This window comes from Phocoena sinus, chromosome 5 (assembly GCF_008692025.1).
Source record: "Phocoena sinus isolate mPhoSin1 chromosome 5, mPhoSin1.pri, whole genome shotgun sequence".
Lineage (NCBI taxonomy): Eukaryota > Metazoa > Chordata > Mammalia > Artiodactyla > Phocoenidae > Phocoena > Phocoena sinus.
In genome coordinates, this window is record NC_045767.1 from 24470345 (window position 1) to 24481669 (window position 11325).

An 11325-nucleotide genomic window follows, 5' to 3' on the forward strand; every position below is an offset into this window, starting at 1 on the left:
GTACACAGGACAGGTTAAAGAATCAACATAGTTATGGTAGATTTTCCAAATACCCTTTGTAAAGTGCTATTCAATCTATGTGACCTCTTTATCAGACATAGGACACTTTTTATAGTGTATCTACTTCTAGTTATCGTAATAGCTTCAAAACAAATCTCCAATGAGTATGGTATCCAAAAGCAAGAAGTATAGTAAAAGAAAAATAAGAAAGGCAAAAGGTACTTAATTTACAGTTCCAAATAAATTATCATAGAATCTACTAATTTCTGATCTTTGACTGTATATGGAATTCAGAGAATATAATTTACACTTTTCCCCCAGAGGAAATAAATGAATTTATCAATGCTGTTACATTATCTGATAAAAATATTACTCTTGATACATTTAGAACAGCTAGAGTGTGAAACAATTTTATTATGTTTACTCAGCCACATTGTATGCTACATTAGGCATTTACTGAGGGTACATTTTTTAATGTATTTTCTACCTTGTCATTGATTTTTCTAATTCCAATAACCATTGGAGTTTGCTCTTGATCATAGTTTAATATGTCAATACCCTGCTTTTGTCAAATAAATATCCCCTTTTGTTATTTAACTACTGTAATATTTCCTTTGGTTAACAAAAACACTGTCCAAGGTACTCCCATCCTAGTAGATATAATAAAAATGAAACAGCCACAAAAAGATTTATGCACTCTTGAGTATGCCCTTTATCTTATTAGATGGAGAAGAATTACAGTGCTCTGTCATGACACATTCATCCCCCTAGAATCAGTCTTTGGTGATGCCCAGGGCTTGATCCACTGAAAATCTGTTTTAACATATTGTCACTGTTTATCAATGGTCTGATGTCTGAAATATAATTCATGATCTTAGTGGCCCTGGGGAAACTTCAGTTGGATTTGATTATGAATAGAATTCCGTAACTATAGGCTTCAACCTTCTGTTTATATTATTTATTCAAATGTTGTATCTATATACATCTTCCAATGACATTTCATTTTCAAGTTTATGCTATATGTGTCTGAACTTCTCTAAATGTTTATTTCTCCCTGTGTATATAATTTTATATGGTAGATAATGAACTTGTTATTAATGAACTTTGTGTTAAGTACTTTAGAAATGAGAATGGCTTTTCAGAATCAGTAATAATAATCAGTAGAACAAAACAATAAAAAATAAATAGAATATTTGTCATATAAATTCACAGACATATTCTCCTGTGGTTTAATTAGGGAATCATAGTTTACTATTTTATCAAAAAGTGACAAAGCAAAAATTAAATGTTTCTAAGAAGCAGAAGAAAGATTGTGATGCCGCACTTTTGTCTCCAAGACAATTTTGGGGTAAAGTTTGTTTCTTGATGCTTTGAAGTTTAGGGTTTTGGAGGTCCTTTGAATTTCTCCTTTGTTCATGCTAAGGGTCACATGTAATGAAAGTCTAATAATGTGAATGCTGAAAGACTTATTTATTCCAAAATTTAAATAAAATATATTTCATTTCTAGAAAAGTATGCTGTGATTCATATTTATCTGTAATTCAAAACCTATCTTTGGACAAGAAAATATAAAACTGTTTTTATAAACAAGGAAGAGTATAAGAGTGTATAGGATCCATTTATTTGATTTAAAGAATGTTATATACCAGTAACCTAATTTGATAATGCATGGCTCAAAAAATGGTATTTGTAAACACAGAGAAAAAGATATAGACGTTTGGAATTTTTGCTGGATCAATAAATTCAGTTTAATTATTTTTACCAGCTTTGTAACAGAAAGGAAATTATTAATTACCTGTAGGCCAGTTAGCTAATTATTGTCCTCATTTAAAACATGGTGAAACACAAAAATGCATAAATTAACAAACTTGCTAAATATATGAATTATATAAATTAAAACACTTCAATTATTCTGATTTAAAGAGATTGTGAAAAGAAATTATAAATAATCCAAAAATTTTAACAGAAGAAACCTAAATACAATGCTTTTATATTCTGGAAATTTGGCTTCTTAATTGTTTAGAACAAACAGGAGATCAATTTTCTTATTTAATTATTGCATCCTTTCTCAAATGAATAAATAAAATGAAACTAAATTTAAATTTATTTCAAGTTTAGGTAACTTTTATTGTTTTTATGAGATAAAAGTAAACCATAATCTTATTAGAAATATTGAATTATACATCATAATATGTGATACTTATAGAACTATATTAGAAATATTTCTAACAATATTAGAAACATTGAACATCCCATTATAGGGAGTATCCTATGAACATTTTGATGTAATTCATTCAGATATTTTTCCTATTTGTACACATTTTTTTAAATATAATTGAATGGTGCTATGCTAGGATATGTTGGTTATTTCCAATATTTTGCCATCATAAACTGTAATAAGTAAAATGGCATACTTGTGTATACAAATTTTTTCATATTTCTGATTATTTCCTTTGGATAGATTCCTAGGATTAGAATGGTGGCATTAAAGGAGATGAATAATTTAAAATGTTTGCTAAATAATTTAAAACTTCTTTTTGAGGTTAGTTCAACCAATTAATATTCAGAGAATGTTCATTTTACTCATCCATACCATCTATGAATGCGATGACTTTAAATCATAGAACATTTTATGGGTGAAAAATGCCATTTAACTTGTATTTCTCTGAATGTTATTGAAGATTAAAAACAATTAGTTTGTATTTTGTTTTCTATGGATTGCTTGTATATTAGTTTGTTTTATTCCTTTTGAGATTTTTCTTACAAATTTCACAAGTATTCTACATATTTTTATTATCAACCAATATTTTGCTATATTTTATTCTATTGATTTTATCTGAATATTGTTACTATTATTCTTATGTGCATTTGAATAAAGTAACAATTTTACCTTTTGAATGCTTTTTTGTAATTCATTTGAAGTTTATTATATGTACCCCATCCAAATGTTCCCTTATAATGTATACTGGTGCTCTTTAATTTTTTATTTCATGTTGTTTTAATCTATTTTGAATTAATTTTGATAGGTGATGGGAGATGAGACACTTTCCTGTTTGTATATTTCACCCCCAAAATGCCAATGATCTACATATAATTTATTGAAAATGCCACTCCTTTTCTACTGGCTTGTGATATTTCCTTTATCATATGTGAAATGTTTATACATATTAGGGTCTGCTTCTGATTTGTCTGATATGAGTGTCTTTTCATGCATTCCTACAGCATTGTTTCACTTACCATGCCTTATAACAAGCTTGACTATCATATAGTAAAATAAACTTTCCTATTTCTTTTTTTCAAAACAATTTTCATTTACTTTGCCTATTGTTTTTCCTGAAGAATGTTCATATTTTTCATAGTTATTCAAGTTCTAAAATAACCACTGTAATTTCTATTAGAATTCTATTAAATCTGTATATTATTTAGATATTGTAAATTTATATGCACTCAACATAGGAGCACCTCCATATAGGAGCAAATGATAACAGATATAAAAGGAGAAACTGACAATAACACAATAATAGTGGGGGACTTAAACACCACATTTACGTCACTGGACAGATTGTCCATACAGAAAATCACTAAGGAAAAACAGACCTTAAATGGCAAGTTAGACCAGATGGACTTAATTGATATTTATAGAGCATTCCCTCCAAAAGCATCAGAATACACATTCTTTTAAAGCACACATAGAACATTCTCCAGGATAGATCACATGCTGGGCCACAAAGTGAGCCTTGGTAAATTTAAGAAAATTTAAGTCACATCAAGCATATTTTCTAATGCAAAAAACACAAACAGGTAGAGGCAAAACAATGTGCTTCTAAGCACCCAAGGAATCACTGTAGAAATCAAAGAGGAAATAAAAAAATACCTAGAGACAAATGAAAATGAAAACACTATGATCCAAAACCTATGGGATACAGCAAAAGCAGTTCTAAGAGGGAAGTCTGTAGCAATACAATCTTACCTCAGGAAACAAGAAAATCTCAAGTAAACAACCTAACCTTACACCTTACACCTAAAGCAACCAAAGAGAGAAGAACAAATAAAACCTTAGTAGAAGGAAAGAAATCATAAAGATCAGAGCAAAAATAAATGAAATAGAAGTGAAGAAAACAATAGAAGAGATCAATGAAACTAAAAGTTGGTTCTTTGAAAAGATAAACAAACTTAATAAACATTTAGTCAGACTCATGAAGAAAAATGGGAGAGGGCCTAAATCAATAAAATTAGAAATAAAAAAGGAGAAGTTAAAACCAACACCACAGAAATACAAAGGACCATAAGAGACTAAGCAACTACATGCCAATAAAATAGACAATCTAGAAGAAATCGACAAATTTTTAGAAAGGTATAATCTCCCAAGACCGAACCAGAAAGAAAGAAAATATAAGTAGAACAATCACCAGTACTGAAATTGAAACTGTAATTTAAAAACTCCCAACATACAAAAGTCCAGGACAAGATGGCTTCACAGGCAAACTCTATCAAACATTTAGAGGACAGTTATACCCATCCTGAAACTATTCCAAAAATTACAGAGGAAGGAACAGTTCCAAACTGATTCTATGAGGCCACCATCACCCTGATACCAAAACCAGAAAAAAATGTCACAAGAAAAGAAAATTATGGGCCAATATCACTGTTGAACATAGATGCAAAAATCAACAAAATACTAGCAAACTGAATCCAAAAATACATTAAAAGGATCATATACCATGATCAAGTGGGATTTACCCTAGGGATGCAAGGATTTTTCAATATCTGCAAATCAATCAGTGTGATACACCATATTAACGAATTAAAGAATAAAAACCATATGACTATTTCAATAGATGCAGAAAACCTTTTGATAAAATTCAATATCCATTTATGATAAAGACCCTCCAGAAAGGCTCATAGAGGGAACTTACCTCAACATAATAAAGGCTATATATGAAAACCCACAGCTAACATCATACTCAATGGTGAAAAGCTGAAAGCATTTCCTCTAAGATCAGGAACAAGAAAAGGATGTCCACTTTCACCACTTTTATTGAACATAGTTTTAGAAGTCCTAACCATGGCAATCGGAGGAGAAAAAGAAATAAAATGAACCCAAAATGGAAAAAAAGAAGTAAAACTGTCACTATTTGTAGATGCTGTGATACTATACATAGAAAATTCTAAAGATGCTACCAGAAAACTACTAGAGCTCATCAATGAATTCAGTAAATTTGAAGGATACAAAATGAATACACAGAAATCTATTGCATTTCTATACACAAACAATGGAAGATTAGAAAGAGAAATTTAGGAAACAATCCAATTTAGCATTCCATCAAAAAGAATAAAATACTTAGGAATAAACCTACCTAAGGAGGCAAAAGACCTGTCCTCCTAAAACTATAAAATGCTAATGAAAGAAACTGAAGATGACAATAACAGATGGAAAGATATACCATGTTCTTAGACTGGAAGAATCAGTAATGTTCAAAATGACTATACTACCCAAGGCAATCTACAGATTCAGTGCAATCCCTATCAAATTACCAATGGCATTTTTCACAGAACTAGAACAAAAAATTTTTAAATTTGTATGGAAACACGAAAACCCTGAATAGCCAAAGCAATTTTGAGAAAGAAAAACGGAGCTGGAGGAATCAGTCTCCCTGACTTCAGACTATACCACAAAGCTGCAACAGTATGGTAGTGTCACAAAAACAAACATATAGATAGATCAATGGAACAGGATAGAAAGCCCAGAAATAAATCCATGCACTTATGGTCAATTAATCTATGACAAAGGAGGCCAGAATATACAATGGAGAAAAGACAGTCTCTTCAACAAGTGATGCTGGGAAAACTGGGCAGCTACATGTAAAAGTCTACCTGGAGACGGAGAGCCACGACGACAGTGTGGAGGGGCCCAAGGAATTTCCCCAGGAGAAAATGTGTCTGCGGCTTCTCAGGGGCCCCAGCAGGATGAAGGCATTTAAATATAACCATCCTCAAGGGTTCTTCAGCCATCGCTGACCTCCCACTCAGCCTGTTGTTGCCCCCCAGACCCAACTGCTGCGCCTCTGCTTTCTGCTCTGGCGCACATGTGGCTCTTTTTTTTTTTTACATCTTTATTGGAGTATAATTGCTTTACAATGGTGTGTTAGGTTCTGCTTTATAATAAAGTGAATCAGTTATAAATATAAAAAAAAAAAGAATGAAATTAGAACATTCTCTAATGCCATACACAAAAATAAACTCAAAATGGCTTAAAGACCTAAATGTAAAACCAGATACTTTTAAAACTCCTAGAGTAAAACACAGGCAGAACACTCTGACATAAATTGCAGCAATACTTTTTTGGATCTGTCTCCTAGAGTAATGGAAATTAAAACAAAAACAAACAAATGGGACCTAATTGAACTTAAAACTTTTGCACAGCAAAGAAAACCATAGAGAAAACAAAAAGAGAAACAACAGAATGGGAGAAAATATTTGCAAATGATGTGACCAACTAGGTATTAAGTTCCAAAATATACGAACAGCTCAGACAGCTCAGTGTCAAAAAAACAAATCAAAAAACAATTAAAAAATGGGCAGATGATCTAAATAGACATTTCTCCAAAGAAGACATACAGATGGCCAAAGGACACATGAAAAGATGCTCAACATCACTAATTATTAGAGAAATGCAAATCAAAACAACAATGAGCTATCATCTCACTCTGGTCAGAACGGCCATCATCAAAAAGTCTACAAATAACAAATGCTGGAGAGGGTGTGGAGAAAAAGGAACCTTCCTACACTTGTTGGGAATGTAAATTGGCTCAGCCACTGTGGAGAACAGTATGAAGGTTCCTTAAAAAACAAAAAATAGGGCTTCCCTGGTGGCGCAGTTGTTGCGAGTCCGCCTGCCAATGCAGGGGACACGGGTTCTTGCACTGGTCCGGGAGGATCCCGCGTGCCGCGGAGCGGCTGGGCCCCTGAGCCATGGCCGCTGAGCCTGCGCGTCCGGAGCCTGTGCTCCGCAACGGGAGAGGCCACAACAGTGAGAGGCCCGCGTACCGCAAAACAAACAAACAAACAAACAAAAAAAACAGAGCTACCATATGACTCTGCAATACTACTTCTGGGCACATATCCAGAGAAAACCATAATTTGAAAAGATACATGCACCCCAATGTTCACTGAAGAGCTATTTACAATAGCCAAGACATGGAAGAAACCTACATGTCCATTGACAGATGAATGGATAAAGAAGATATGGTATATTTATACCATGGAATATTACTCAGCCATGAAAAAGAATGAAATAATGCCATTTACAGAAACATGGGTGGACCTACAGATTATCATACTAAGTGAAGTAAGCCAGACAGAGAAAGACAAATAACATGAGATCGCTTATATGTGGAATCTAAAAAAAAAATGATACAAATAAAATTACTTACAAAACTGAAAAAGACTGACAGACATAGAAAACAAACTTATTACCAAAGGGGAAAGGCAGGGGGAGGGATAAATTAGGAGTTTGGGATTGACATAATATACACTACTATATATAAAATAGATAACCAATAAGGACTTACTATACAGCACAGGGAACTATACTCAATATTTTGTAATAATCTATAACAGAAAAGAATCTAAAAGAGACTATATATATTCAGTTATATATAAATATATATTCGGTTGGCCAAAAAGTTCATTTGGGTTTTCTTTAGCAGCTATGGGAAAACCCAAATGAACTTTTTTGGCCAACCTAGTATAACAGAATCACTGCGCTGTACACCTAAAACTAACACAATGTTGTAAAAACAACTGTAACAACTAAAGGAGCTATACCTCTAGATTTTCATGAAAATTTTTCTTTGATGTTGGAATTTTTTTTAAATTAACACCATGGGCAAAACAATATCACTTTTTTCATGTCTTATGATCTGAATGTGTTGCCCCAAAATTCCTATGTTGGACCCTAATCCTCAAGAGCGATAAATAAGTGCTAATTCTACTACTAGGCTTCTAAAACTCCTTTTTTAATGCAATGTCCTAAACCCCACTTGCTTCCTAAAGTTTCAACAACAACAAAATGTGACTTATTCTGCCAATATTAAACCAAATGACTTCTTTAAATTAAAGTTAATTAAATTTTGCCCAATTGATTTGCATCTTGCATAAAAATGTGGAAACACTGTCATCATTCAACACTCCGATGGCATTGGCATTTGAGACATAATTTATTTAAAAAGAGCTTTTTGTTCTGCCTTGTTCATTTTTCAAATGTCTCCCCCAAACAGTGGGTTTCAGTGTGACGACCTCCGTGTCTCTTGAAGTTCTCAGAATAATGAATGATTTGCAATATCATTTGTTTTAAATTTTCTTATGAATAATTCCAAGACACCACTTGCATTCTAAATTCCTTCTCAATGTTATCTTTTTCTTTTAATTTCTCACTCCCTTTTCTCGTTAACTTACTGCCCCTAACTTTGCCAATCAACTCAATGGCACTTTAATTTACAATAAGATTTCACATTCGACACACAACTATCATAAATGAAATATGCTAAAAAAGTAAATACCTCATTTCTGTGTAGGCTGTCTACTCACCCTTCCTTCTTTCTGTCTTTCTCTTCCTCAATCTAGTCTGTTTTCTTATCTTCAATAATTAAAGCATTGCTTTGATTAAATCATTCTTCTACTAAAATTCTAATGATCTTAATTAGCTAAAGTGCTATATATAAATCCTTTATCCTTGTATTCTTTAAATTTTGTAATGTTTGTTAAATTTTGCCCAACTTAACTTTAATATTAATTTAAAATATTTATAAAAATATTTTCCTATTTTAATTCTCTTTTCTATTTAAATTGATCATCTCTAGATATTAGAACTAATTTGTTCATTGTCTCTCAAACCTTACTGTCCAAGTCAGTCCTTTGGGTATTTGTTCCCCAACATAGACTTTCCAGCACATACTTTTCTAAAAAATTGCAGGATAATTTGTTGAGACATTTCTTACATTTTGCTGTGCTTTTAATTTCCCCTCACTATTCTAAGCTGGTTTCCAAGCATGTAGAATCTTGACTAAGGAAAATTTTATTTTCCCAGAGGGAAAGAAGAAACTTGTCATAGAACAGGTTTTCCTAGCTTTGTTTTTTTCCAGAAGGCAAAACACCTTGAGAGGGATTTTTATTTATTAAGGGAAGTAAAGGGAGAACAGGGCGGGTGGGGAGAGAAAAAGAAAGGAAGCCCATGAGTGGGACGGAAAGGAGATTAGCAGGTAACAAGAATATAGGTGAGCACTATTAACTCCCTAGAGGGGCCCAGGATAGGTGGCCACACAGCAGAGGGTAATGAGCTGATTTCTGGAAACCTCAAAGAGGAGACAACTTAGGTAATAGGGTTTCACCAGAAGCAAAGATTCTTCTATGCAAACTTGACATAGAAGCAGTAATTGCCTGGAGCTGATGGACTGCATTGACGTGAAAAACATAATTAATTATACATTTTTTGCACATCTAATGTGTAAAGTAAGATCCTCCCCCGCTACAACCATCCATCCTCTGAGACTCAGTTCAAATTCTACATTGTTGTAAAATTTTTTTTTTCTGAAATACCCACAGTTCAAATAATTTCTTTACTTCTGAATTGACTGTTCCTTTTGTTTGTACTTTACCATGGACTTCCCATCTTATCCCTTTCGTTTTATACACAGATTATTTATAATTTCTAGCATGTATGGTATTCATAATTTGATGTTTTATATCCTTTCTCTACTAGATTAAAGTATAAGCTGCTTCTAAAGCAGGTACTATGATTTATAGCCCTAGTAGCCTTCAAAATTCCTATTGCTGTGCCTCACGTCGAGGAAACACAATTAATATTTATTCAATTTCATTTATTCCTATTTAATTTTTGGCCCTGATGGCCATACATTTCCCCATTTCTCCTTTGACATTTAAAGTATAAATATGTATATTTCAGAAAAGATTTTTGTCTAATACCTTTCCAATGCAACCAGATTACTTGAGTTTCATAAAAGAGAGTTCAGCCTTCAAATAATAATTATGACTTCAACAAACCCAATAAGATTTCAGTCTTTTCCTGAGATAAATGACAAGTGAAAAGAGTGTTTTTTTTTTTTCTAATCCCTCCGTGTCTCAGGTGCATCAGGATTGCTTCCTCGTGTTTAGCAGTGTTGCTAAGCTAACCTTGGCAGTTTCTGACTTTCACAATTTAGTTTGTTTTATCAGAAGTGAACACTGAGTCAGCATGAGATGTGTTACCATCTGGTACACAAATAAATCCTCTGAGACTCAGTTGATGTTCTTACAGGGACGCTCTGTTCCACTTGATTCAGTTTACTTGGTGTTCAAAATTATTATTTTATTGGAACTGAAAATAAACACAGGCTTAGGAAAAATTAAATAACAAATTTTGCTGTCATTTTTCAAAGAAAACTCAATTAGTTCTCCATTTTGGGACAAAGGAGCATGCTGCTTTCTTCTGTCTGAATAGAAAGAATGACCGACTTAAGCAAAAATGAAACTCCTATACTCTGTTTTCTCTTCAGAACGCATACATCTTTCGCCTTTTACTAAAGATTTCCGTGGAGAGAAACAATTTAAAAAAAAAAAAAAAAGAAACTCCTGATGTCAATGAAACTTTTCTTCAGTTCACAGCATCCTTTGCGCAGAAGAGCATTGAATAACTCCCATGAATTCTCTAAGGATTTATTCTTTTGGAAAACTGTCAGATTTCTGGCATGATCTTTGACTTTAGATGGATATTTCCTGTTTAAATCAGTGAAAGTAAAGAGATACAACTGAATAATTCATTCTTTTCTAACTATACTGACAAAATAGAACTTTATGAATCAAGTCATAAAATCAAGGGCCCTTATATATTCTTGCCATATTGTATGTTTACTCTTACATAAAAGCAAGTATATTTTCCAGATCCTAATGTACAACCCAATTACAAACACAAATCAATTGCTGCATATTCAGTGGATGCTTGTGATGTACTGACTTCCTTTAATTCCTCCTCCTGGATGTTCAATCTACATAGCTGGGGCCTTCAGACCTCTGTTATTAGGATGGTAATCTCCCCAGGCTCTGCCATAAGTCAGGTACTGACTTCAGCACTCAGGTGTTCTTTCTGCCAGGCTTGCTGTGTCCCACAGCAGGGAAGAAGGCTTTTGTCTTGTTTCTAAGAATAGTTTTGTCTTTGAGTTCCATGATTATACTAAGTGCTTTCTGCCCTCATAATTTGCCTGGTTCTTTACTTTCATTTTTTAGTTCTCCTGTAACGCCAAACATTGACCACTGAGCTCCATTCATGTA

General features: G+C 33.0%; 1 pseudogene; it reads left to right on the forward strand.

Annotated features, from left to right (window-relative positions):
* Window positions 1-10533: 10533 nt before the first annotated feature.
* On the forward strand, window positions 10534-10657 carry LOC116754854 (annotated as a pseudogene).
* Window positions 10658-11325: the final 668 nt, after the last annotated feature.